The sequence below is a fragment of the Rhinolophus sinicus genome, chromosome 9 (genome assembly GCF_057876585.1).
Source record: "Rhinolophus sinicus isolate RSI-liver-muscle chromosome 9, RSI-T2T, whole genome shotgun sequence".
NCBI classification, from domain to species: Eukaryota; Metazoa; Chordata; class Mammalia; order Chiroptera; family Rhinolophidae; genus Rhinolophus; species Rhinolophus sinicus.
This window is the reverse complement of record NC_142509.1, coordinates 26,013,483-26,041,427: the sequence shown is the minus strand read 5'-3', so window position 1 is coordinate 26,041,427 and position 27,945 is coordinate 26,013,483. Positions and strand designations below refer to the sequence as shown.

The 27,945-nt window shown below is 48.4% G+C and overlaps 1 protein-coding gene across 6 annotated transcripts in view; it reads right to left on the bottom strand.

Moving 5' to 3' along the window:
• WSCD2 (WSC domain sialate O sulfotransferase 2) overlaps positions 1-27,945 on the bottom strand; it is a 102,430-nt gene that overhangs the window by 61,954 nt on the left and 12,531 nt on the right. For 2 of the 6 annotated variants that reach the window (XM_074321634.2, XM_074321635.2), the window contains exon 2: positions 27,204-27,252. The exons of the other annotated variants lie outside the window; for them this stretch is intronic. The gene's annotated coding sequence lies outside the window, so the exon portion shown is untranslated. The remainder of the gene's footprint in view (positions 1-27,203; positions 27,253-27,945) is intronic. 6 annotated transcript variants of the gene reach the window in all.

The window sequence follows — 27,945 nt, the reverse complement described above, 5'->3', positions numbered from 1 at the left end:
AGGGGCATTTTTATTTTGTACTAGGCCCTGCAAATTATGTAGCTGGTCCTGGGTGGTTGTGAGGGTTGGAGGGGTCTCCTGATGGTGAACGCCCCAGCCCCCTGCAGGGCAACCGGTGGAGACTCAAGCCTGGTGTCTCACTTCCCTTCCTCTTTCCGCCCCACTTTTCAAGCTCATTCTGACTGTGTGGCCTGGGGCAAGTGGATTACCTTCTCTGTGTCTTCAGTTTCTGTTTTGTAAAACACAAAACTGAAAACTGCTTCAAAATTTCTTCTGGCTCCTACTTATTGTCCTTCCCCCACCCCATGCAAACTACAATTCAGTCATTCATTCATTCATTGATTCACTCACTCAACGAACTTTCACTGAGTGCCAGCCACCTGCCAAGTCTGGCCTGCCCGAGGGGATCAATCCATAGGAAGAGTTTATCTTGCACAAACTTCACAAATGCATCGTCTCTGGAGAAAATTTCTCTTTCCCCACCTCAAAAGACCTCAGCTCCAATTCACAGGGGCCCAGTATTCTCCCTTCAACCCCAGTCTAGGGGTGCGGCATATTTTTATCTCTTCATTCGACAAACATTTATTGAGTGCCTACTGTATGCCAGGTGCTGTGGATACACCCTTGAAGGAGATGTGGCCTGGGCCATCAGCAAGATGACCAGCTTATTTTTTAACTTTTAAAATCTTGGGGTCTGTGCTGCTTTTAAGCACTAACAATGGCAGTTTCACTTGTTGAGCTTCTAGACCTAGAAATGCATAATGCCTCATGTTCACGATGACTTCATAAGGTGGGTGCTATTCTCCCCACTATACAGGTGAAAAACTGAGGCTCAGATAGGTCAAGGGCTCACTGAAGATCACACAGCTTGTAAGTGGCAGGGCCGAGATTTCACCCCAGGGCTTTGGTGACGCCACTACTCTCTTTGTATAAAAGTTTATCTCCCCAAAGGGAAGTGAGCTCCTTAGGGCTGGGGGCCTGGCTTCGAGTCTCCCCCTCACTTTCCTACCGCACTTGTCCCTTGGGACATGGCGTCTTCTCCCAAGTCCTGGTAGAGTGTCTGGAGCACATCATTCCTGGAGGAATCCTGAGTGCAAGTGCCAGCCCCACCAGATAAAAGGGAGCCTTTTCTGTGCTCCTCACACAGCAAGATGGTCCCTGAATTCTCCGGAATCGGACAGAGGAAGATATTCAACGTCAGAGAAATCCACTGGCCATGATCCGCCCGGGGCTGAAGCTTTAGGTTCCAGCTGGGGTCTGACATGGCCTTTTGATCAGATTCAGTCAGGCAACTCGGGGCTTCACTTTGATCCTCAGTGAGGGACCCCTGCGACCCCTGGGACTTCTCCGGCCTGAACAGGCATGGAATCCTCCGGAAGTGGCTGGCCCCCCCCCTCAGAGTTCCTGAGTCAGCCATCTGGGGTGGGGCCTGACCATGTACATTTCTAACAAACTCCCAGGTGAGCTGCGTCTGGTCCAGGGACCAGCCTTGTAAAACTTCCTGTCTAGGTAATTAGAGCAGCCCACGTGGCAGTGATTACAGGAGGCTGGGAGAAGAAATCGGGATGTGATCCTCTGGGACAGAGCACGACCTCTGGGCCCAGAAGACCTCGATTTAAATCCCAGCTCCGCCATTGGTACCTGTGAGGCACGGGGCGTGTGCAGGAGCCTGTCTGAGCCTCAGTTTCCACATGTGAAGTGGACAGTGACTCCCTCCAAAGTTGTGGTGAGGATTAAATGTGTGCTACCTTATAATACTAATGAATGAATGCTCAGAGAGTGCGTCTGTGTGCTGTGGTAGGTTGAATTGTGCCCCCCAAAATTCGTATGCTGAGGTCCTAACCCCCAGTACCTCAGAATATGACCTTCTTAGGAGGTAAGGGTCTTTACAGAGGTCATCAAGGGAAAATGAGGTCATCGGGGTGGGTCCTAATCCAATGTGACTGGTGTCCTTATAAGGGGAAATGTGTATGTAGACAGGTACACAGAGAAAACAAGGTGAAGACACAGGAAGACGACGGCCCTCTATAAGCCAAGGGCAGAGGCCTAGAACAGATCCTGCCCTCGGCCCTCAGAAGGAATCAACCCTCCCAACACCTTCCTTTTGAACTTCCAGACTCCAGAACTGTGAGAAAATCAATTTCTGATGTTTAAGCCACCCCGTCTGTGGTTCTCTATTATGGAAACCCTAAGACACTAATACACAGGCTCTCTGTGGAACACCTCAGATTTCTTTCTTTCTTTTTTATTTTTTTAATGAGGAAATGTACATATGGATTGGTAAATGCACACATCTTAAGTACACAGGTCAACGGAATCTTACCTGTGTGCACACTCACGTGACCCCCCCCAGATCAAGATAGAGAACATTCCCTTTACCTGTAGGGGCTCCCTCATGCGCCCGCCAGTTAATCCCACCTCTCCAGCAACAATCATTGGTCTAACTTTTATTTCCATAGATTAGTTTTGCCTGTTCTTAAGCTTCATAAATGGCTGAACAGTATGGAACAGAGGAAGCCAACCCTTTACATATAAACTCACTTGAGCCACATAAAAAAAGCAAAAAAAAAAAAAAAAAAAAAAAAAAAAAGCCCTGAAAAACGCATTATGGTTTTCTCCACTGTACAGATGAGGAGTCAGAGGCCCAGAGAGGTTCAGTAATCTGCCCAAGGTCACACAGCTAGGGTATAAGAGGTAGAGCCAGGATGTGAACCTGGGAAGTCTGGCTGTACTCACTGTACTTGCTATTACACAGTAAGTGCCCAGTAGATATAATCACAGTGACGTCTATCAAGTAATAAGCTCTAACTCTGGGTCAGGCACATTATATTATTTATATACTATATAGTATTACCAGCAGTAAATACTAACAGCATCCCCCTTTTACAGAGGAGAAAACTGAGGCTCAAAGCAGTTGAGACGCATGTCCAAGGTCATAAAAGAGTGCGTGGCAGAGCTGGGATGGAGTGTGGCTACTTTCAGAGTTCGTGCTCTTAACCACTGACTTCACCTGCCTCCTGCCAGCTCCTGCTAAGTAGCAGCTCCTGGACCACAGAACTCAACGATCTGTACCTCCACGAAAACCACACTGAAATACCATAGCACACACGCTAGCATGGCTCAAATATATCACCCAACAATACCAAGTGCTGGAGAGATGCAGAGTGACGGAAACTCTCAGACATCAACGGTTGGAAAGCCAACGGGCTTATGGCCACTTGGGAAAGTAGTTTGACAGTTTCTCATAAAGCGAAACACCCACTTATCATACAACCCAGCAGTCCCACTCCTAGGAATTTACCCAAGAGAAAGGAGAACACATGCTCCCACAAACACTGCATGCAAATGTTTATAGCAGCTTTATCTCTAATTGTCCCAAACGAAACCACCCAAGTGTACTTCAAGGGTGAATGGACCAACGGTGCTGCATTTACAGGGAATACTACGCAGCCATAAAAAGGAACGAGCTACTCATATGTACAACCGCCCTGATGAATCTCAAAGGCATTCGGCTAAGCGAAAGGAGCCAGACTCAAAACGCTGTATCACTCCTTTTAGATGACATTCTAGAAAAGGCCACAGGAAAACTGATGGGTGGTGGCCAGGGGCTAGGATAGGGCAGCAGGGCACGGAGGAATTTCTGAGGCTGAAGGAACTCTTGTATGTCTTGATTCTGGTGGTGGTTACTTGGCTGAATGCATTTGTTAAGACTCGTAGACCAGAAACTCATGGACACAGACAATAGTTTGGTGGTTGCCAGAGGGTAAGGGGGGCGGGGGGTGGGGGGTGGGAGATGAGGGTAAGGGGGATCGAATATATGGTGATGGAAGAACTGACTCTGGGTCATGAACACACAATGGGATTTATAGATGATGTAATACAGAATTGTACACCTGAAATCTATGTAATTTTACTAACAATTGTCACCCCAATAAATTTAATTAAAGAAAAAAAAAAGACTCGTAGAACTATAAACTACAATGGGTGAGTTTTATTATAGGTAAATTATACTGAATTAAAACAAAACAAAACAAAACCCAGTGTTTTTTTTTTTTTTTTGCAATGCTGGCTGACCCCAGAAAGAAGGGATGCTTCCAGGAAAATCAACACCTGCTACCTTCTCATCCCGGGCCCCTGGGACGCTCACCTGGAGGGAAGGGGTGGCTCATGCTGGGCAGAGACAGCTCCCAGTGTGACCCTCATCTCCTTGCCTGCTCTGCTCTAGGAGCAGGAGTATTAGGGGTTATTTTTGCATCCAGTAGTACCAGCCACAGGGTACTTTCTCCACAGGCAGCTGCCACCCCCCTGCTGTGTTTACATAAAAACACATTTGCACTGGGTTTTGTTTTTAAATTTGCCTCAGCTGCCTGGATTCTATTAAACGTGGGGAGGCCTGGTTATCTGGCTGGCAGTAGCTGATGGGAGAGGGCAGGGGAAGGAGGGAGGTGCAGGTAGGTGGTTCCTCCGTCCTTTGTAGCCCCGGGGTCTCTGCAGAGGCAACAAAAGTGCTCTCCGTGCTGTTGTGCGTCTCGGCCTTGCTGTAACTGACTTCTGGGGCTGGATGATTTGCTGCTGAGGGGGCCGTCCTGTGCACTGCAGGATGCTCAGGAGCATCCCTGGCTCTGCCATCAGTCACAACCATCACCAATGTCTCTAGACACTGCCCAATGCCTCCAGGGGACAAAATCGCCCTGGTTAAGAACCAAGGGCACACACGCAGAGAGGTACACTCACAAGCTCAGCTCAGCATCCCTCTGTCATCCAAGACTCATAGAAAGACAGAGCAGACTCTGTCTTCTTCACCACTGTAACCCTTCCACAGTGCCTGGCACATTCACATACCAGAGGCTCAAAGACGTTTTGTGGGACGGCAGCAGGAGTGACGCTGATGGTCACTAGTTGCCTCGGTATGGGGGGCATTGTCTAGCAATCAGACTCTGGCCACTGTGTGTGGATCTGTACCACGTGTCAGGCTGTTCCCACATTACCTCACCCAGCCCTGGGATCGAGGCCCGTGATTATCCCCATGTTACAGGTGAGGAAACTGAGGCACTCAGCTAGTGGGTGGTAGAGCTAGGATTTGAATTTAGAAATGTTTGACACCAGAGCCCTGTTTCTTAATCATCATACTCTACGTAACGTAGCTGCCTTTTGTAAGGACAAGATGGGGAATAAATAGCAATGGAGATTCTCTCCCTAACCAAACTCTACTCAGTCTCCCCTGAACTCTTTTTCACGTAGGTGTCTCTGCATTGTCCAATTTTAGCAAGAATCCTGCTGCCATGCAGCGTCTCTGGTCCCGCTCCCTATACAAGAACGCAGGATATGGCGAGGCCAAAAAGGAACACCCACGGAGCCATAGATGGGGGAGTCATACCATTATATTCTCGCTGGAGGCTGGGTTGGAGACACAGGAAGAAGGATCCAACCCATGTGCAATCCGCCGTCTGCTTCTCTGCCAACCAACCCACCAGCGTAGCCACGGCAGTTATATCAGTGGCTAATGGCTAACTGGTTACAGCTGATGGCTAACTAGTCATGGCTAATGGCCATCTACTACCCGAGCCAGCACCTTTCCATGTGAGGCTGAGAGCCTGGAAACTGCTCTCTGGGGCTTTGTCCCCACACTGACCCCTACCCTGCTCCTTGGCCATACATTCCCACTTGCTCCTGCAGGATTCAGAGTTGAACTGGCTCTGTGCTGAGATCTCCTTCCCCTATTGCAACAGTCTGAATAAAATCTGTTTCTATCACTTTAACTACCGTCCAGCTTTGATTTTTCTTTAACAGTAGATCCAGACACATATGTCCACACATGTGGGGAGGGAATGTGGTCCAAAAGCAGAGAACCTGTCAAGATTAATATGATAAAGAGTGTGGACTTCAGTGTAAGATAGACCATCATCCAGTTCCAGCTTGGCCACTTACCACCTCTGTGAACTTGGGCAAGTACCCGGGCCTTGATTTTGTCATCTGTAAAATGGGGACAATGACAATAATACAGCACAGGATTTTTGTAAAGATTAAATGAGATAATGCTGTAAAGCGCTTACCGGAGTCTGGGAAATAGCCTACGCTCAGTTAATGCTGTTTGGAAAGATGGACACAATCAGCTTTGGGGAGAACGGCCCCTGCTAAGGTGGGAGCCAGAGGTACAGGTGAGTTTACATCAAATCACCCAGCAAGATAAGGATGTTCCAATCCCAGACAGTCCTACACACACACACACACACACACACACACACACACACACACACACACACAGTGAACCAGGAGCAGAGGCTTCCTCAGTGGCCTCCTGCTCTCTGATTGGACCAAACAAAGGCTCACTGAGCATGCTGACCAATCACAGGCCGCTAGGTTGGGTAAGAGACTTCAGAAGGCTGCTGACCCCTTCCTTGGAAACTGCAAAGCCTAATTCAGCATCCTTTGACTCCTCAACAGACATTCCAAATACAAGCGACTTTGACCTGGCCTCAGCTGAGACTGCCCTTGTGGGAACCACGAGGCACTGCTGTCCCTCCCAGTCCTGACTGGGGTACAGGACAAAAGGGGGGCATTGGGCCATCAGCCATAGAAGGTTCCACTTTTCTGTGTTAATTCAAGAGCATCCATATCTCCTGCTGAGCAACTGAAGAGCCCTCTGGAGCCTCTTTTCAACTGAAAACAGTAATTTGCAAGCGCTCACAATGCAAGGCGCAGAGAGGATGGCACAGTTGAACCACAGCTGGCCTTTCTCACAGCTCAGAGCCCGTGGGGCCACTTGACGGCCCAGCAGCTGCTACGGACTCATGGCAGGGTCTGGGGACAGAAGGAGGGCACATCTTGACAGCTCCCTAGGACAAGCTGGGGATTTTACAGTGACTGGGCAGCAAGCGTATCATGCCTGGTGTATCTGTTTTCCAGAGCTGCCAAATTACCAAAACTGGGTGGATCAAAACAACAGAAATTTATCCTTTCACAATTGTGGAATTCGAAAATCGGGGTGTTGGCAGGGTTGGTTCCTTCTGGAGGTTCTTTCTGGAGGGAGAATCTGTCTCTCTCCTAGTGTCTGGTGGTAGCAGCAATCGCTGCTGTTCATCGGCTTGTAGATACATCACTCCAAGCTCTGCCTCTATCTTCAGATGGCGTTCTCTGCATGTCTGTCTCTGTTTTCTCTTCTTATAGGACACCAGTCATTGAATTAGGGCCCACTCAAATCCAGGATGACCTCATCTTACCTAATGACACCTATTTCAAAATAAGGTTCAATTAGGAGGTTCCAGATGGCCCCACAATTTAGAGGGACACTCTTCCATCCAGTATACCCGGTACTGAATCCCACCTCTGCTAATTGCAGCTGTGTGATGGCACAAAGGACTTAACCACACTGATCCTGTTTCCCCTTCTTAAATAGGGATAATTATAGGACTGTTGTGATGATTGGCTGTGATGATACAGCACAGCAAGTGGTCATTAGCACAGACCCCGGAGCCAGATGACCTGCTACCTACATGCTGTGTGACCTTGGACAGGGTTGCCTAACCTCTCTGGTCATCTGTTCTCCTGTCCACAAGATGAGAAGGTTGAAAGAGATCATGGTCCTGTTCCCCTTCCCATGGTCCCAGGTTCTTAAAAGGACTGAAGTCACCACAGGGGCCCATGGGACCTGTTAGAATTTCTAAAACCCTAGAAATTATACATGAATCCTCAACAATGCACATTTGGCTGGAATAGGACTGACTCAGTGCTAGAGTCAATCCTTTCTGAGGATAAGCAGAATTCCTCATTAACAATTGATTACCAGTGTCTTTGATAGTTTTTTTTTTAATTTAGTGGGGGCATAAAAAGAATTCTTATTTAAAATCATGCAGTTTGTTTCAGAGACAAATGTCTTTCCAAACACGGCAGAAACAAACAAAAAAATAAATCAAACACAATTCATGCGGCTGGAGAGGTTTGGGATCGTGATATCAGCTAACAATCAATAACAACAATGACAACGGGCTCGCAGTGATGAAGTCGCACCTGACACCTGGCACTGTTTGCACCACTGTCTCTATTGTCTCTCATTTGCTCACAGAACAACCCTATGAGGCAGGTACTCTTACTATCTTAATTTTGCAGTTGAGTAAACTGAGTCCCAGAGAGTGGGAGTGACTTGCCCAAGGTCACACAGCTGGTTAGTGGCTCAGTGGGGATTTGAGTTCAGGTCTGTCTGACAGCCAGGCTGAAACTTGTCAGCAAGCTGTTCAATGGCCTCAGTTGACTGGAAGTTCTAGAGGAGACAAATACAAGGTGAGCCATATGTATAACTTAAAATGTTCTAGTAGTCACAAGTGAAAACAGGTGAAATTCGTTTTAATAATATGTTTAATTTAACCCACTATATCTAAAACATTGTCTCAGCAGGAAATAAATAGAAATGTTGTTATTAATGAAGTATCTCATATTCTTTTTTTTATGCCAAGACTTAAATCTGGCATGTAGTCCACACGTGTAGCACCCTCCAGTTGGCACTAGCTCAATAGCCACATGTGGCTGGTCGCCACCATAGTGGGTGGTGTAGCTCAGGAGATCTGGCTGTGTGTGGATTTACACAGCTGGAAAAAACATCTGCTACATGCTTCTGACTGCAAATCAAGAAGCGTCACTGCTGCCATTCCATGGCTTCCTCACGTGGGAGGCGAGGAGGCTGAACACCTTGTGTCTCTGGCATCCAGACTAGTCCCGGTACCAGGTGACTGACTCCGTGTGCCCACGAGCTCCAGCCACTTCCTGCCTGAGCCCACCCCTCACTCTGTGGGCAGCTCCAGGCCACCCCGGCTCAGGGTCCTGCTTGGGACTCACTGAGCCCAGCTTGCTCTGGGGCCTATCAGGGCTTGTGTGGACCTCTGAGCCCTGTCTCAGCCCGGGGACCCCGTGGATCAGAAACAGCCCTGCAGAGACAACAACAACGGCTTCTGCCAGCACACAGGACTGACAGTCCATGCCTGGCTTTGACTCCAGCTCAGCCATTCCTAGTTGGGAGAATCAGCCACCATTCTGTAAAGTCGGGGTCATCATAATACCTCCTCCTGCACGGGATTGACAGGTGGGTCGAATGAGGAACGAGGAGAATCACTTTTATCTCTTGAACACTTACAACCATTGACTAAATATGTCACCGTGAAGTGCGATTTTTATCCCCACTTTATGGATAGGGAAACTGAGGCTCTGAGGGATGAAATAACTTGCCCAGCATCACCCAATGAGCAAATGATGGATTCAACGGTAATAGACCCTTTCTCATGGGTGGGGGGTTGTGAGGAGTAAATAAATTAATAAATTAAATGAAAGCACTTAGAAGAGTGCTGGGCATGTGGTGTGTGCTCAGTAGATCTTCCTTCCCATCATCAGCGTCACCACTGTTGTCATCAACATGGACATTGAATCATCATCGTCATCATCACTGCTTTTGTCAGCATCACCACTGATGTCATCACTGTCGCCATCACCGTCATCACCATCATCACCACCATCACCACCATCACCATCATCACACTGCTGGGTACAGGTTTGCCGAGCCTACCTTGAGCAAGTTTCTTAACCAGGCTAAGCAATAAATTGTGTTAAATCCAACCAATAACACACATAAGGCTGAAAGACGATCCTTGTTTGGAACACACACACACACACACACACACACACACACCCCTACACCCAGGACATTTTCTTTGGCCAAAGAACACTGCCAGCACACAGCTTTGAGAATGCCTTTGGGGAGAGAAAAATAAGTCACCGGCCACAGGTCCTGCAGAGTTTATTTTTTCCTTCCTGATACAAGAAGGCTCACGGAGCACTGCCTCCGTCTTCAGCTTCTTGGCCACCCATGGGGGAAGCGGCCAAGTGAAATAACCTCCCTCAGGTCTTAATGGGCTGCTCAAACAGAGGGGTCCTTGTTTGTGTGTGTGTGGGGGGCTTATTTATTTATTGTTAGCACTACTGCCAACCACGTTTAGACAGGGTCACTGCAGGTCAAGTTCTGGGCAGAACCAAAGACATGCTCTGGCTACCTTGCCTCTCCCCCAGGGAGGTGGCCTCTCTGACTTCTTCTTTCCTCCATCTTTGACCCTGCAAGTCTCACCAGCCCAGTGTCCTGCTCTCACACCCGCTGCTCTTCTAATGAACTCTTTAAAGCCAGTGGCATGCTAGTGATAATGAATTTAGGTGCAGCTATTTGCATGTAAGCGGAATCTCCCTGTGTGGGTGGGAACCGGAGACAGCAGAGAATGGAGTCATAAAGGAGGGAACCAACGGAGCACCCCTCTCCAACTCAGGAAGTCTCTCTCCCAGTCCACACTGGCCTTGCAAACCGGACATGTGCGGTGAGACCCGTGGATAACCTAATTGTGCAATTCTGGGCTCCCAACAGAGCTAGGGGAATTCCCTAGAACGTGCTGAACTGAGACATTGAGTCCACATATTTGATGGAGCAGCTGCTGGACGCCAGGCACAGTTCTAGATAAGGAGGCGGAGAGGAGAATGATATAAAATCCCAGTTCCGTCTTTTACACAATAAAGAAGTAGCAGCCTCATTTCGCCAGCTTAATGTTCTACCCGGATTTCACAATCATCATTTTTTGAAACTAGCATTTACTGAACCCAGCCCTGTGCTACCTGTTTACAGAAATTATCCAACGTAATGACTGCCACAACCCCAGGAGGTACCACTAACCTTATCCTCATTTGATAGATGAGGAAACTGAGGCACAGGGCGGTTGACACACTTGCCCCAAGTCATTCATTGAGAGACCGGGAGACTTGAACCCAGGAACTTAAAGCTATAGAAAAATATGGTGTGGCTTCCAACCCCATCTTGGGGTGAGAATTCAGGCTGTGACCTGAGAGATGTGTAGGGGTTGCCTCGCCAAGGAGTTGAGGGCAGGAGGAAAGGACACTTGGGGGACGGTGACTTACTTGAGGGCTCCAGGTCAAAAGTGGCACAGCATGACCAGGACCCAGGACTTCTGCCTCCAGGCCGATGCTTCTGCTTTTTTTTTTACACCCCTGACCTTGTGAGCCCTGCTCTCTAACCAGCTAAGTTAAACCAGGGCTCAGCACGAGCTCAAAATAGCTATGGCTTCCAGGCCAAATGAGTGCTGAGTCAATCTTGCCCCATTCATCATTCTCACGCCAACCTTTTATATCCAGGCAACAGGGCACTGGAAAAAAGTTGGGGTGGGGCGGTGCTCCTTTAATCCTGCAGCATTGCTGGGTTTCTAAGGGAAAATCTGTCGTTTTTTTGAAAAAGGTATAAAGACACTGGTTGATTGCAGCTCCAGATCTTTTTGCCCCTGGTCCCCTTCTTCTGGCATCAATACTCTGCAGAATCCACATCTCCTCCTGCCAGTATGGTTTGAGGACGGACCCCACATTCAGCTCTGACTGGCCTCAGCCAATCAGCACAGCCCATGTCCCTCTCCCATCGCAGTGATTGGTTCAGGAATAGGCCGATCATCTCATTAGAACCAACAGATTGGCTGGGAGAGTTTCTGGATTTTTATGGATGAGGGCATCTAGAAGTCAGTTTGGGTCCCCGGGACATCTTGTTCCTTTCAGGGCAGCCAAAGACTAGGGCCAGGTAGAGATGCAGAGAAACTAAGATCTGATGGTCTTTGAGCCTGGACTGAACCATGCCTGAAGTAACATACTTGTGGATTTTGATGTTGTGAGCCAAAATAAACGATTCTCTTTTTGGAAAGTCATTTTGAGTTGTGTTTTTGCCACTTTCAACAAACAAATTTTTTACCTGCGTCAGAGCTGTTGCATTTGTGAACCCATTTGTGAACACATTTGTGAACACCCGTGGTCTGGGCTGTGGGGTCGCAGAAATCTGGGATGGACTTGAACTTGGGTGGGGGCTTTCTGAGACAAAGATGTGGGATGATCATGCGTCCAAGAAGCAGAATCAGCTCCGCAGAGAATTTAAATGCAGCCCCTGGCTTCCTCAAGAAAGAATAACTACAATAATGGTCCTTGTCTATTAAATATCTGGCTAGTGTTTTGTGCATTATCTCATCCATTCCTTCTTACCACCCGATGAGGTAGGGGTAAATGTTCCCATTTACAGATGAGCAAACTGAGACCCAGTTTGCTCCCAGAGGAAAAGTGGCATACTCAAGAGACACAGTAAGTAGGCAGCAGAACTAGGCGTGGCATCCAGGTGAGTCTGACAGGGAAAGCACTGCCCCTAACACATCACCATCTGCCTGATAGTAGGTCCACTGAGGAGATTCTGTTTACTCTCCAGTGGGTAGGATTTCATATCTGTGCCTGCAAGCAAATGACAAAGTGTGTGCATTTCACCAGGACCATTTTCTCCATTTACCTTTGGCAGGACCCCAAGGGCAATAAACTCTCCCTGAGAATGGCAGACGACTTGACTTTGCTTAGGTGTAGAAGCCCGAAAAGAATCATGATGCAGGGATGTCCTGGGGGTTCGCTCCCGCTGCCGGCCAGGAGATTCGTGAGCAGTCCCCATCATGTCAATACCAAGGTCAGAGGCACTGAATGTGTCCCTCAGAGGCTTTCAAGGCATGTACTGTGATCATCCCATTGTACAAACGAGGAAGTTGAGGTTCAGACAGGGGAAGTCACTGATTCTATGTTACAGAGCTAATACAAGATTCAAAGATTTGACTCCCGGACCAGGAGACTTCTCAATACTCCAGTGTTCCCCGGGTAGCACCAGCCTTGGCAGGACAGAAGATTCCAGCCTTAAATAACAATCGAACACTTAATTTTCTGTCAGTCCTCTGACTCCATCACGAAGAAAGTCTCCCTTGGGTGTTAATACAGCTTTAGCCTCCTTTGTGCTCTGCCAATCTGCCTTTATGACAGAGAAAAGCCTCTGGCTTGCAGCCCCAGTCCAGGAACAGTGTCTGGCTACAATTGATCAACCTTGTTCTGCTTTTATAGTGTTTATAGTGATTAACCTCTAGTTAGGAAAAGTCATATTGATTTTATATTTGCAGGTAAATTAGTTTCTTAAATAAACAGTTTTCAGTAAAAGTAAAAAAAAAAAAAAGTCGATTCCAAGAAAAATAAGCAAATGTGGCAAAAATCATGTAGGTGGTGTGCTGATGAGTGAAGTTTGGGAGGTGTCTCCACCACACTCTCAGTGGAACCCCAAACTTCTGCCTCATCAACTCAGCAAATGGGAGGGTCCAAGATAAAAAGAATGGGGCCCATAAAGAAGGATGGGCCCCTGTTTCCTCTCTGTTATTTCTCATGTCTCACACCCCAAACAGGTCAGATGATGCTCTCCTGGGCCAGAAGATGAGGGACCTCCTCTGACTGGTGTCGTTACAAAAAGGAGGGAAATCGGACACAGACACAGGGAGAAAGCAAGTGGCGATGAAAGCAGAGATCTGGTGATGCTTCTATCAGCCAGGGAACGCCAAAGAGGGGCAGCAAACCACCAGCAGGTACAGGAAAGTGGAGTAGGCCCCCCCATCCCAGGACGACCGCTTTATGCATTCCATCTGCCAAGACCCTATTTCCAAATAAGGTCACATTCTGAGGTATTGGGGGGTTAGGACTTCAACCTACGGATTTTAAGGGGGGAGCACAATTTAAACCATCACAGTCCCTACATGCATTGTGATATTTTTTTATAACCGTGCTGCAAGGTAGATGAGAATCAATATTTCATTTCACAGATGAGGAAACAGGGTCAAAGAGGTGTAAAACTCACCTGAAGCCATGCACCGCACAGGTGTGGTGGTGGTGGCACCGAAACTTGACTACCAGACCGCACCATTCCAAACTCTGTTCTCTACTGCACACCCAACTGCCTCCCATTGTTCGCGTCATTCAGTCCTCCTAATAATAACCCAGGGACGCAGCTTCTGTTAGTAGTACCACTTTACAGATGAGGAAACTGAGGCTCAGAGAGAGAATGTGAGAAAACCAAGGGTTACACAGCTTGTCAATGGCAGAGCTGGAATTTGAATCCAGGCATCTTCCTCTCAAGTGTGTGCTTTCGATCATTTCACCGCTCTGCTTCTGTGAAATCCTGTGTTTATTACATAGCATAGTATATTATGTATCGCGTCACATCATACCATATCATAGCATATATCATACCACACCACACCACACCACACACCACATCATATCATATCATATCATATCATATCATATCATATCATACCACTTCATATCATATCATACCATACCATATCATACCTAGGTACATAGTAACCGGGAAAGGATTTAAAGCGAGCTCTGCCCACCCGACCTCAGGCTCTAAAGTGAGAGCCCTCAGAACAACCCTGCTCTTCCCCGCCCATCCTACTAGACGTCCTCTTGCATCGGTTCACCTTCACCTTCACCTTGAGTCTTGAAAGAAGCTAACACGTGGCGGCCTCCACACGCAGAGCAGCCCTCACCCCCAGTCCCGCCAAGTCCCTAAATTAACTATGAGGTTGTAACGACCCACGGTGCTCATGTTGCTATGCCCGTGTCCAATATCTCCATTAAGGTCCCCAGTAGAGCCCCAGCCAAACAAATCCCCTGTGTCTTGACACAGGGAGAGACTTCAGGAGTCCCCGTAGCCAGAAATGCCCTCAATGACATTGACTCGTTGGATTCCATTGCCTACCAGGGGCAGTGTGTATCGGAAAAAAGTCAACACTGAGAAAAACAAAGGATGGCACAGACCTTCCTCCCATGTTCATGTTCCCTGGTGAGAGATGCTTCAGTGGCCACCAGGGGCTTTCTGGGGATGGGAGATGGATTCCTCCTTCAGCTAAACCAGCTCCAAGAGGAGTAATAAGAATCCTTTATAATCAGGTGGTCCAGAACAACGTGACTAGGGCTTTCACCATCATGAGCCCTTTTTCAGCAAGACAGTCATTTATCATGTAGTGAGAGTTTGCTGAGCACCTACTATGTACCAGGCCCTGTGTGATAAAGATGCAGAGACAAGCAAGACAGAGTCTCTGCTCCATGGGACGCAAGATAGAGTGGCCAGAAGCAACTGTAGGATTGTGGAACCCCAGCATAGCCAGTTTCCTCTCTGTGCCTTGGTTCTCTCATCTGTAAAATGGGCACAGAAGTGGTTCCTACCACATAGAGTTATTGTAAGGACTAAATGCGTTAATATGAGTAAGGAACTTAAGACAGGGTCTGCTGTACAGGAAGTACCAGGTGTATGTTGACTATTATCAGGAATGTGATAGGGAAAGAGAGAGAGCTAAGGAGGGCTAGCTGGAGAATGAGGTGTCAAGAGTGATACCTGAGAAGATGATGTCGTATTAAGACAAGGAAACCAGATGGAGGGAAGAGCCAGGGCAAAGATTCAGAGATAGGAAAAAGCTCCATTAGTTTCAGGGGCAGAAAGGAGGCTAAGGTGGCTGGTCCATGGTGAGTTTTGATTTTATTCTAGGGGCAACGGAAGACCACAGGAGGTCTCTAATGATCAGATTTGTGTTTCGGGAAGAACTCTGGCTACATTAGGGAGGGTGCTCCAGGAATATTAGCAAGAGACAGAGGTGGCCTGGATCAGGGTCGTTGGAGGGGAGGGTGCAGGCATGAAAGACACAAAGAAGGAAATTGATGGGATGGTTGATTCCACGAGGGCAGAGACGGGGTCTGTCTTGTTCACCGCTGTGTCCCCAGTGCCAAGAACAGTGCCTGACCCATAGTAGGTCATCAGCAAACATTTGTGGATTGAAGGACTATGGAGGGCAAGAAAGAGGGGGGACCTGAGTATGATGATTTGGGCAGGATGCTGGTGCGATGGAGACAGATACAAGGCTGAGAGAGGAGATAATAGAGGAATTCCCTGGGATGTAACAACCCAGTTATTCTCCTGGGAGACAAGCATTATTGTCTTCCACCTTCTCTCTCTCTTTTTCGGTCTCTCTGGAATGGAGCCTCAGAGAGACAAAGCAACTTGCCAAGATTGCACAGTCCAGAGGGGGCAGATGTTGGACTCTGTACCTGGTGCTCTTTTGGCCACTTCTCAGCCTGTCCTGAAGGCCCTGAGCATAAGGACCACCCAGGGGTTTGTTAGGTGAAGGATGGGGGCATATTCCCATCACGCCAGGGAGAGTTTCACTGCTTGGAGACTCAGGTTTTTCTGCACAGTAAAAGCTTGCAGTCTAATGAAAGGGCTGTCTCCATTGCTGGCTGTGTCTTGCTGGGCTATGCTCTGGCCTTGAACCTCCCGCTGCGTCCCTCTGCACCTGCCACCACCCACTCCAGGGGCAATTTAATCTCTGGGTGTCCAGTTCCCTGACGTGCTCCAGGAAGGAGGTCAGTAGGGTGAATTGCAGCATTCGCATCAATTATTGACCCAGAGCTACGGCAGGCACTGAAGGACTTGGTGTGTAGCCCACGTGAGGACCCACCACCTCAGACAACCGGTAGGTGCAGGTTGTGTAGAGAACGCAGGAGTGACCTGCTGAATGTAGGGTGTTGGGTCACCTTGCTCCAGCCTCAGACAGGCCTGTGGCTGGGCATGTGAGTGGCCTCAGATGAGCCTCCCGTGGGTCACCGGACAATTTTCAGAGGAATTAATTTGTGTTTGATACCCTTACATGTTTCTTTCATCCCCACCCCAGGCAGGTGGCTAGTCATGTTGTGACACATGGCCTCAGGGATACATTTGCAGGGCAAGAAATGGAAACAGTCCACAAGTCAAAGGCTGTTCTGGTCTTTGTAGGAGGCCAGAACAGGGTTCAAAACTCAAATGCCTAAGGGGGCCAAGGAAGGGAGGGAGGGGTCACATGTACCAATGGGGAAGAATGAATGGGAGAGGCCACGCCCCTCTGGGAGGGCAGCATCTGGTACTCAGCTCCAGCCCAGTGGTACCTGGGATATGCCAATTTTTCAAGAGCTGTTTGACACGTGGGTTTTCATATAAAATACTTTACTTTCTAAAGTTTGAAAGATAAATGAATGAATTAAAAAACATGGAAAAGGCAAACCTTTGGAGACAGTAAAAAGATCAGTAGTTGCCAGGGGGTGGGAGGGAGGGACGGAGGGAAGGAAAGAGCACAGGATTTTTAAGCAGTGAAATTATTTTCATATGATCCTATAACAGTGGATATGTGTCATTATACATTTGTCAAAACCCAGAGTGAATTCTAATGTAAACTATGGACTTTAGGTAACAATAATTGTCAATATTGTCTCATTAGTTGTCATGAATAACCATAACACTAGACATTAATCACAGAAGAGGCTGGAGGGAGAGTGGGGTTCAAAGAGGATGTGGGAACTCGCTGTACTTTGCGCTCAATTTTTCTGTAAGCTTAAAATGCCCTCCCCAATAAAGTCCATTAAACCAATAAACAAACACACCGGCACACACACGTGAAACATCTGGAGGCCTCATTCAACCTTATAACTCTCCATCTGCAAACTCTGCTGAAAGCTCTTTGATGAGCCTGCAGAGCGGTATTTCTGGCATCAGGGGTCAGAGGTTGCAAGCAAGCCCCGGCAGTGCCAGAGGGCAGTGAGTGGACCCTGGATGCCAGAAATACCAACCTGGGCTCAGGAACCCCCGCTCCAAGTTTGGTCCAGAAGCAGCCAAGTTTCCAGACTTGGAAGAAACCCACAGGTAAGTAAATGGGGTTTGATGGTGTCCAGGTAGGCAGGGTAAGTCCATTCTGGTATGAGGGAGCCCCAGGAATGACGAAAAGTGAGTTTCTTGCAACTCCAAGTCCAATTTGAATTCATTTAAAGGTGTTTAATAAAGTTGTTATTTCTGGTCTATCTGAATGGGTGGGTTTAAATGAGAGTCCTTGACACCCAGCACCCACACCTGCCCGCCTCTTCAGAATTCAGCAAGCTGCCAAACCAGATTCTTAAATATGCTGGCTCCTGAAATATACAGACAGGGCTGGACTGCAACCCATTCTTAGAAAGGCTTTGCTCAGATCCAACCAAGAGTCATCCACTGATCTCCCTTCCAGCCTACGGGGAAGCTGACATCTACAAAGCTCCTACTATGTGCCAGCCACATCACAAGTGTCATTTTCAACAGTTTTAACAGCTACTACTGGTTGGATTTACTAGGTGCTGGTCTAACCTGATTGGTGAAGCTGTGAGTGACCCATGGCACAGATGGAGAAACGCCTCAGAGATCCTAAATGGCTGTCGTCTGGGGTTACCTGGTCCTAAGTGGCAGGGCCAGATGTGCGCCTTGCACAGCCTCCTTGCTCCTCCTCCAGGTCTTTGTGATGAAGCGAATCTACTGCTGCCATTTTCTCTCCATCTGACAACTGGTTCTCACAACGCAAAGCCAATGAACAATGACATTTTTTGTTCACGTGGGATTTGGGCAAGGATTTCGAAACCATCTTAAAATGAGTTTCAAAATATTACATTTGAACAGTATTTGAACCGCACCAAATGGCTTGTTGGTGCAGAATGGGGGGAGAGGGGTGGGTGTGGTATGGGCGAGTCAATGTATATTTCAAAGACTCTAATATACTTCCTCATATATAGGGTCTCCAACAGTCCCCTACATCCCCTGTATGGCCCAGGAGAGGTACAGGCTCTTAGCGAATCATCTCTGTCTTCCGCAGACAACACGGGAGGTAAGATGACAGCAATAATAAGTCATAGTTGTTAATATGTATGGAGCCCTATGTGCTAGCCACTGGACTGTGCACTTTGCATAGATTATCTCATTTAAATCTCAGCACAAACTTATGAATTCGGTTCTATCATTATCCCCAATGTACAGATGAGACCACTGAGGCTCAGACAGATGCAACAGCCTGCCCGAGGTCATGCAGCTCCTAAGTGGTGGCTCTGGGATTTGAACCCAGGACTGTCTGACTCACAGACCCCACATGCTCACAGTAAGTTTTCCGGGGCACGGAGTCCTTTGAGGGGCCTTTCAGTGAGCGCTGACCTCTTGGGACTATCACACACATCCCACTGCCTTTTCTTCCGCCCGCCAATTGGTCATTCAACAGCTATGTAACATACTGAATCCTTATTCTAGGCCTGGTGTGATGGCTACAAGGCAGGATCAAACTCGGTCTCCTCCCAAGACCCATGATTGATGTGTGCATATGGTGAGGCCCAGGGAGAAGAGGTCATGCTGGTCCTCAGGTGAGGCGGATGGACCCCTCTGATACCCCCACAGCACCTCATACTCAGCCATCCATGTCAAAACTTGCCTGTCTCCTGTTCCAGTCTCTCATTATTAATGTACCAGGGGTACATTATAACATGTCTGAGCTAGAGAGAGCCTGAGGAATTGGCCCCGTCACGTAGATGAGGACACTGGGCCCCAGAAAAGAGTGAGACTTGGCCAATGTCACAGAGCAAATCCAGAACCCAAACCAGGTCTCTTCACTCCTCTCTTGGAGCTCTTTCCACAATATCACTGTGATGGTTAATTTTATGTGTCCACTTGACCGGGCCCCAAGGTGCCCGGACATTTGGTCCAACGTTACTCTGTAAGGGTGTTTCTGGATGAAATGAACATTTGAATCAGTGGACTGAGGAAAGCAGATGGCTCTCCCAGTGTGGGGTGGGCCTCATTCAATCCTTTGGAGGCCGGACTTGAGCAAAAGGTGGAGTGAGGGAGAATTTGCTCTCAGCCTGTCTTCAAGCTGGAACATTGGGTCTTCTTCTGCTTTTGGACTTGGATTTGAACTAGAACTTATACCATTGGCTCTCCTGGGTATGCAGCTTGCTGACTGCAGGTCTTGGGACTGCTCAGCCTCCATAACTGTGTGAGCCAATTATGAATCTCTCTCTCTCTCTCTCTCTCCCTCTCTCTCTCTCTCTCTCTCTCTCTGTATATATATATATTTCTATTTCTCTGAGAAGCCCTGACACAGGCAATCACTTTGCAGGCAGCAGGCTTTGAGGGAATTGGAGGCATATTTGCTATCCAGACAGCCTAGCTGCCTTTTCATATGCTAATCCAGAGTTCTGCACCCCGTGGTATACACACAATCATAGTATTCCACGAGGTACTTTTAGGTGGTTCACATAACAACTGTTCTTAAAATGTCAATAGTTATGTAATAATTTTAATGGGAATAGTTAGAAAGATTATAAGTGAACATCAAACCTTGACTGTACATGTATTATCACTTAGGATGAAGCTGAGTAAAATAGTGAGTTGATGTCACATCCATTTAAAGACAAACAGGCAGCTCTGGGAAAATTCTTGAAGGGAGCCCAAGAAGTGTGGGAGTTTGGGAACATCATTAAGTCAAAAAGAGAGAGACATTAATGGAGGCGATTTTGGATTCTTGGGCATGGCAGTGGGAGGATATTTTCCCTCTGAGGAGCTTCCGAGAACCTTTTCGGTGGGCAGAATAATGCCTCCCCAAATGTCTACATCCTAAGTCTCAGAACCTGCAAATCGGTTACCTTCCATGCAAAAGGAACTCTGCAGAGGGATGAAGTTTAGGGTTTTGAGATGGGGAAGTCACCCTGGGTGGTCCAGTGGGCCCAATGACCTGAGCAGGGTCCTTATAAGAGGAAGGCAGGGAAGTCAGTGCGAGAGGAGATGTGACAACGGAAGCAAAGGTGACAGTGATACAATTGTTGGCTTTTAAGATAGAAGGAGGTCATGAGCCAAGGAATGTGGGCAGCCTCTAGAGACTGAAAAAGGCCAGGAAAGGATTTTCCTCTCGGGCCTCCCGAAGGAACTTAGCCCTGGAGACACCTTGCTTTTAGCCCAGTGAGACCTATTTTGGACTTCTGAGCCTCAGAACTGTAAGACAGTAAATGTGTGCTGTTTTAAGCCATCAAGTTGGTGGTGATTTGTTACAGCAGCCAGGGGAAACTAATACTCCCTTCAAAACCTCTAAGGGGCCATTTAGGCATGCTGAGGCCCGCCGGGGGCCCTCCACGCTCCCTGGCAGTGCCTCTGCCATCCTTCTTTCAGTAACAAGGAGAACGCCTTCAACCGATTGCTACCACTGTGTGTTGAGTACCACACGTTAACTAGACTGAAGGAAAGCCTTGTAGCATTGAGGCAGGTGAGAGCGCCACCTGTCCTCCATTTGCCCGTCCACACTGACTCCTGCCCTTCTCCACTCTGCTCTCTGTTGGGGGTAGGCCTACATGGACCCCATCTGTCTGGGGGCGGGGGGTGGGGAGTCTGCATGGACCACAACAACAGGCTCTGTGGTTCTCTGGCTTCCACTCAAGTTTGGCCAGCAGGAGGCACTGGCAGGAAATGGGAAGGTGGGTAGAGAATGGTCAGGGCATTCCTTCTCCCGGCACTCCTCTCTCTGTGGGGCCACCCGGCTTGGCAGAGCCCCTTTACTGAAGACCAGAGTTCCTGCAGGCGGCCCTCCCCACACAGCTCCTTTCTCCAGGTTCCTGTCACTGCTCCTGCCCTTGGCTTTTTCAGGACCAGAGGCGGTAACAGCTCCCTTCTGTGACTAACCTTGAGTGCTGCACTGTCCCTTTCGAGTTCCCCACATCACGCACCCACCATTATTAAATTCTCACCTGCTGCCCACTTTGAGTGAGTCATCACTTCCTGCCAGGCACCCCACTGACACAGCACTATGCAAACGTGACACAGACAAGTTAAGTCACTTATTTAACGTCAAGAACAGGCAGTGGGAGAGGCAGCTCTGGGGCCCACATCTGTCCCAAAACCCTCGGCCAGAGGTTGCCAGCAGGGCCCATAGGCTGTGGGCTACAAAGAGCCAGAGGAAAGACTGTATTTATTTATTTTCCTCTTGAATTCATTGCCAACAGTTAATGACGGGGAGCTTTGGAATACAAACCCAGAGTTATTGCTTCTCTCGAAAGATCAAATGGAGCAGCATGGTTCTAAGTGCTTGTGTGTTAACTCATTGAATCCTCCCAATAACCCCAGGAAGTTAGTATTAGCATGACCTCAATTTTCAATATGGGGAAACTGAGGCACAGAGATTCAATGGCTTGTCTGAGGTTACTCAGCTAACAAGTGGAGGAGCTGGGATCCGACCTAGCTCGTCAATTGACACCGATACACTGAGCCTTCCCACATCACGCACCCACCATTATGTGGCATGGGTTCCCCACGTGCCTCCGTCTTAAACAAACGTGCTTCGGTCACGTGCCTGGCTCCCAAGGACATTTGGGTTTGCAGCTCCTTCCCGGGCTCTTCTCTATCCCTAGCTGAAGAAACCCCAAGTCCTCCCATTGGGCTTGGCTCATTCCCGAGCGTGATCTTCACCCCAGAGCAGGCCCGGCCACCCAGAGGGGTATCTGTCATCCTCTCCAATGCAGCTCACTCTGAAAAATGCTCTCCTAACAGCTCAGTTGCACCACATCGGTGCCTCCCCGACCCATATTTCCACAGCGACGTTGTGGATTTCTGATTGCATCCAGCGCCTGGTTGGAGCCGGTGGGAGCCCACGGCTCACATCCCCGGGCCCATGAACACACAGAGCCCTTGTTTTCCTGGCCCCCACCCTGCCCCGCTCATGTTGGACCCTTGCCTCTGCTTGCCTGAATGGGGCCTCTAACTTTGTCCTTCCTTGGGCACCATCCCGATCAGCCCGCCAATGGGGAAAACAAGCCACGAAGAGGCACTTTCTAAAACGTCTCTGAAATCAAAGCTGGCTGCGCCTCATTCTCCTAGCCTGTCGCCTTCGGAATGGGCAGTTTTGCTGGATTTTGTTTCTTCTCTCTCTCCTCTCTGCTCTTCCTCCGGTTTCTGCCTCTGAGCATCCCGGGGGAGGAGAGTTCGGCTAAATGCCCTCATTGTGAGGGTAACTGGAGCGTCCCAGACGCCTTGAGATGGGTCCAGGAGGGCAGTGACGCCTGTGAAAGGGGATCGATGGCTCTCTTATCGCAGAGCAGCTCTCCTGTCTGGCCCCGTGTGGGCAGGGGGAGGGTGGGGAGAGAATGAAGGGAACTACTAGAAAGAACTGCTTAGATCTCAGGGGAGGCCAATGCAATTTCTAGAAGAAAAGATGAAAAGTGTTATCTGGCCAAAGAGAGCAATTAAATTGGCCATTAGCCTATGGAGTAGGTTTTCATCTCCAAAATTCCCAGAGATTAGAGAGGGAACTGGATTAGTCCCAGGGAAAGCGTCAATGGAGTCCCCAGTCTGCAGTTGTCACTAAATATTTATGTGGTACCTTTGTGTGCAAGGCATTCTGGGAAATGCCTGGGAGGCCCACTTGGCTGGGGGCGGGGGGGTGGGGTACCCGGCAGAATGAGGCCTAGATTCTAAGCTGGATTTTGATTCTAACTGGCTGTGTACCTTGGCAAATCCCTTTCCCTCTGAGCATCAGTTTTCCCAGATCTAAACTGAGAGGGTGGGTCCAAATGATCTTAGCTCACCCGTCTTGGATCAAGAAACCCTAACGAAAAGAGTGCTGTAGATGAATGGTGGTAATGATAGCACATTACGAGTGTACGCTGAACTGTACACTTAAAAATGGTTAAGACAACACATTTTATGTTATGTGTATCTTACCGAGATAAAAAAAAATTGGAAAAAAGGTAAAAAAAATTTTTTTAATTCTTTTTAGAATGGATTTATTATCTATTATGTGGATAACACTGTACAACGACAGTGGCAGACAAATAAGACAGCTCCCGCCTTAAAGGAAGCATTTCATCTCAGGGAGAAGAGAATTTCTTGTTTTAATTCCAAGGGTCTGTAAACTATACCCAGAGGGCCAAATCCCAGATCTGGCTGACTATGTTTGTAAATAACATAAATAAAGTTTTGTTGGAATGTAAAAGGAAGGGAGGGAAGGAGGAAGACAGAAGGAAAGAAACCAATTCTATATGGCAGTGTCTGGCATTTACTGCTTGCTATCTACCCTATATGCACCCCCTTCCCTCTTCTTAGCTAACAGAGACCCCCATCTTTGGAAGGGGGTGCGATTTGCTAATTCCCAGGGAATGTGTTACGACTGGTCCAAACCAGTGGTCTCAATTTGTGGCCATTTTGCCCCCCAGGGGACACGTGGCAATGTGTGGAGACATTTTGGTTGTCACAATTTGGGGGTACGTGTTCCCGGCACTAGATGCTGCTCAACATCCTCCAATACCCATGGCAGCCCCCACCACAAAGAATGGTCTGGTCCAAAATGTCAGTAGTGCAAGGTTGAAAAACTTTGTTCTAGAGCAGGGGTGTCAAAACTGCGGCCCACGGGCCAACTGCGGTCCGCAATCCATTGTTAATTGGACCTCAGCAAATTCCAAAAATATATTTAGTTTACTTAAATAAACCAGGTGAGGCAATACGTACTTCACCTCGAGTGAGTGGCTCGGCTGTTTGTGTATTTTACCGCATATGGCCCTTGGTGAAAAACGTTGAAAACAGTTTGGACACCCCTGTTCTAGAGGGAAGAAGCAGAGAGTAAACAAATAAGCAAGTCAATTGCATGGTAGAGTAGAAGGTGGTAAGAGCTACGTAGAGAACCACACAGTAGGTTGGGGGAATGCCAGGAACGAAGATGGAGATGGAGAGAAGAGGCTGGATTTACTGAAGATCTTATGTGGGGTCGGAAAGACAGAGAGGAGTGAAGGATGACTCCCCGGCTTTTGGCAAGAGCGTCTGGAAGGATTAATGAACAGCTCTACCCAAAGGTCTTCACATCCATTCTTAACTCTCTCTCCTCTGCTAATCCCTCCTCCATCTCTACGCAGCAGCCAGGGCAATCTTTAAACAGTAATTTGGTACCTCCATTTCCCTTCTTGAACCCCCGAGGGCTTCCAAATGCCTGGCCCACCCATGATCTGACCCCTCCAGGTCCCTTTGCCCCACCTGATTCACCTCCTCAGACACACCAGGTTCTCACCTCTCCTCCCTGTCAGGAACACTGTCTCCCCTGCCACCCACTCTTCATGCCCACCTGATTCGACTGTTCGGGAAAGGCTTGGTTCCGATGCCATCACCAGGAAACCGTCCTGGAACCCTCCTCTGGGTGAGGGGCCTCCCTTGGGCTTTCACAGAGCCCTGCCTGTCCTCCACCAAAGCACTGACCTGCTGATTTGTCATTTTCTGCCTCCTTCACTGGGTGGTGAGGTTGGGCATCAGAAGAGTCTTACTCACCACGGACCCACTGTCCAGGTTTGCCTAGGACTGAGGGGTTCCCAGGATGCTTAGACGTTCAGTGCTAAAACTGGCAAAATCCCGTAAAACCCAAAACCAATCAGTCACCCTGTCTCCCAAATGCTTAGAAAGTTTAGTCCAAGGAAAGCTGAATTCATGTTTGTTGAACGAATAGCAAGTAGAAGATTTACAAACATTTCTTAAATGGATGGATGGATGATGTTCATCGTCAAGGCGTTAATGATCCAAAACCATGAGCTAGACTTCTGGAAGCCCCTGGAACATTCCAACCCCAGTCCATCCGGACGTGCGCTCCAACGACCTATCAAAATCATGGTGTTTCTGCTCTCTAGTGAGGGCCTGCTTCCAAGACCAGGGACCAGGCCCACCTTCTGTCTGCACAGAAAGGGGGGTCAGGGCCATGGGAGAACAACCACGGCGGTGAGTTGAACGACCTACTTTTCCTGGACCCAGAGGCCAGCCCACCCTGGGCCTGGCACTCAGCTGCCCCCCTCTTGGAGTCTCATGTCCTCCCTGTTATCTGACCCTCCATCCAGTACATCTTATCTCCCCAGCTTTCAGTAGCCTGCAAAACTAGAAACTGCTTCTCGGGTTTTATTTTTCTCTTTTTTTCTTATTTTCTTTTTTATTTTCTTCTAGGGCAATCAACTCTCCATCTTGATCACATTCTGGAAAAAAAGGGGCTAATTGTGTTCTCTGGCCAGGGGGGTCTCTGTGCCAAGACAAAAGCTGCTTAGGTTGTTTTTGCACATGTAAATTTGGATCCCTGGGGGCCTTACAGGACAGAGGGGCACAGCCCACACCCGAAGACATCTGCTGCATTAGAAATAGAGAATAATTGGGCGTAAGGCAGGATGGCTGAGAGTGTTCTCTGTGCATCAAGCCCAAGTGATGCATCCAGGTGGGGTCCCCCTAGAGCTAAAGTATCTGGGGAGGAATCGGATCATTGAATGGGACCCATACGCAAAAGCAAACACAAAACAAAGATGTACAGTTTGACGAATTATCGCACAATAAACCCCCACACGTACTCATCTTCCAGGGCGAGAAAGAGAACATGGCCAGCTCCCTCAAACTCCTTCTGTGCTCCTTCCCCACCCGAGGTCACTAGCACCCTAACCATTCTGGCCATTTCTTCCTTGTTTTTCTTTATAATGTTTCCATCTAAGCATACATGCATTCCTACGCACTCTAGTTTAGCTCCGATGGCACGCTTTTTTGTAATTAACATTATCTAGCTTATGTGTTTTGTGTCTGGCTGTTTTGCTTGGCATTATTTTTGCACGGTCTATCCTTCTGTGGCATGTAGCTGTAGTTGGTTCATTGCTTACTACCGTGTACTATTCCATGGCATGACAGAATCTCATGTCACTTGTCTGGACATTTGGCAGACAGCTGCCCCACCTAAGAGTTTTTTACTATTATGATGATTATAAATATAAAAAACAACAACATATCTTCATTACTGTTGAATGTATGTCTCAAAATGGCACAGCAGATTAGAGGCTAGATCGTGCTGCTTTAGGAAATGCTGCCAGGTAGTTTTCCAAAGCAGTTGTATTAATTCACACTCCCACCAGCCATGTATGAGGGTTCTAGGCCTCCTTTTAAATTTCAGTTAATAACTACAATTTTGTGCTGGATGCATGTGGCAGCTTTGGAATGTCGCTTAGGAAGGGACTAAAAGGATCCCTGACCCCCTGAAGAGACAGCGTGGTAGAGAAGACACAGGTTATTTAAATCATCACACAGCACTGTGATCACAAACTCTAAAGGAATGACACGGGGTTTGGAGAGCTCATGGCAGGGAAAATCTGACCTGGTCAGAGAGCCCCAGAAGAATCTCAGAAGCAATGTTCTCCCCAAGGCCAGAAGGAGAAGCTGCAATTAACCAGGTGAGGATAGAGAGGGAAGTGTGCCAGGCAGATGGCACAGCATGTGCAAAGGCCCTGAGGTGGAAGGGAGCAAGGTGAGTTGAAGGAGCTGGGGGGAAAAAGGTCCAGAGAAGTCAAGAAAGCATCCTTAGGTGACACAGCAAGTTAGTAGCAGAGCTGGGTCTAGACTCCACTGCTAATGGGTCCTTGGCACCCATGGGTTTGTGTGAACGCAACTGATTCCCTTAGGAAGTAGGGCCCCCCACAAGAGGCAGGCCTACCTGTGTGACCTCAGCAGATCCCTTCATCACTGAGTCTTGGTTTCCTCATCTGTAAAAAAGAGGATAGAGGGAGTAAAGCCACGAGCCTTGGGGCTGCCATGGGTAGAAACGGGGGCTGTGCTTGGAAAGGGCCTGGCACACACAGAGTGAGGAGTGTGGTCATCTATCTCCCTCTCCCCAGGCTGCTGGGGGCATGGTTTACAGGAGCTAGGCTTTCCTGAGTACCTACTATGTGCCTGACAGCCCCTCAGGAGGCAGGAGTTATGAGGCTCCCCATGTTGCAGATGAGAGAACTGAGGCTCAGAGAGGTGAACTGACTTGCCCTCAGTCACACAGCAGAAGAGTGGGAGAGCCAGCATGGAACCCTCCCTCGCCTGGAGGGACGGGGGCTGAATTACCTTCTCAGCCTCTGCAGAGGAAGTTTTATCCCAGGAAATCAATAGTGTGAAGCAGGAAATCAGAGAGAACATTAATAATCTCAGGCAGCAAAATGAACTGCTTTGAAGCCGCCGTTCTTGCTGAATCCCATCCTTGGAGAGTGTTACAAATGGTGCAGCTCAGAGTGAAAAGGTCCACCCATGGCCATCCGAGGAGACGTTGAAAGCAGAAAGCACATGATCCAGTTTTCAAGAACAATGGGCTGGTGTGTCTTCTGAGGTCATCCACAAAACAAGTTCTCTGCGGTTCAGACACAACAGGCTCCATGTCTCTCAGGCTGGAGGGACCCGGCCTTATAACACTG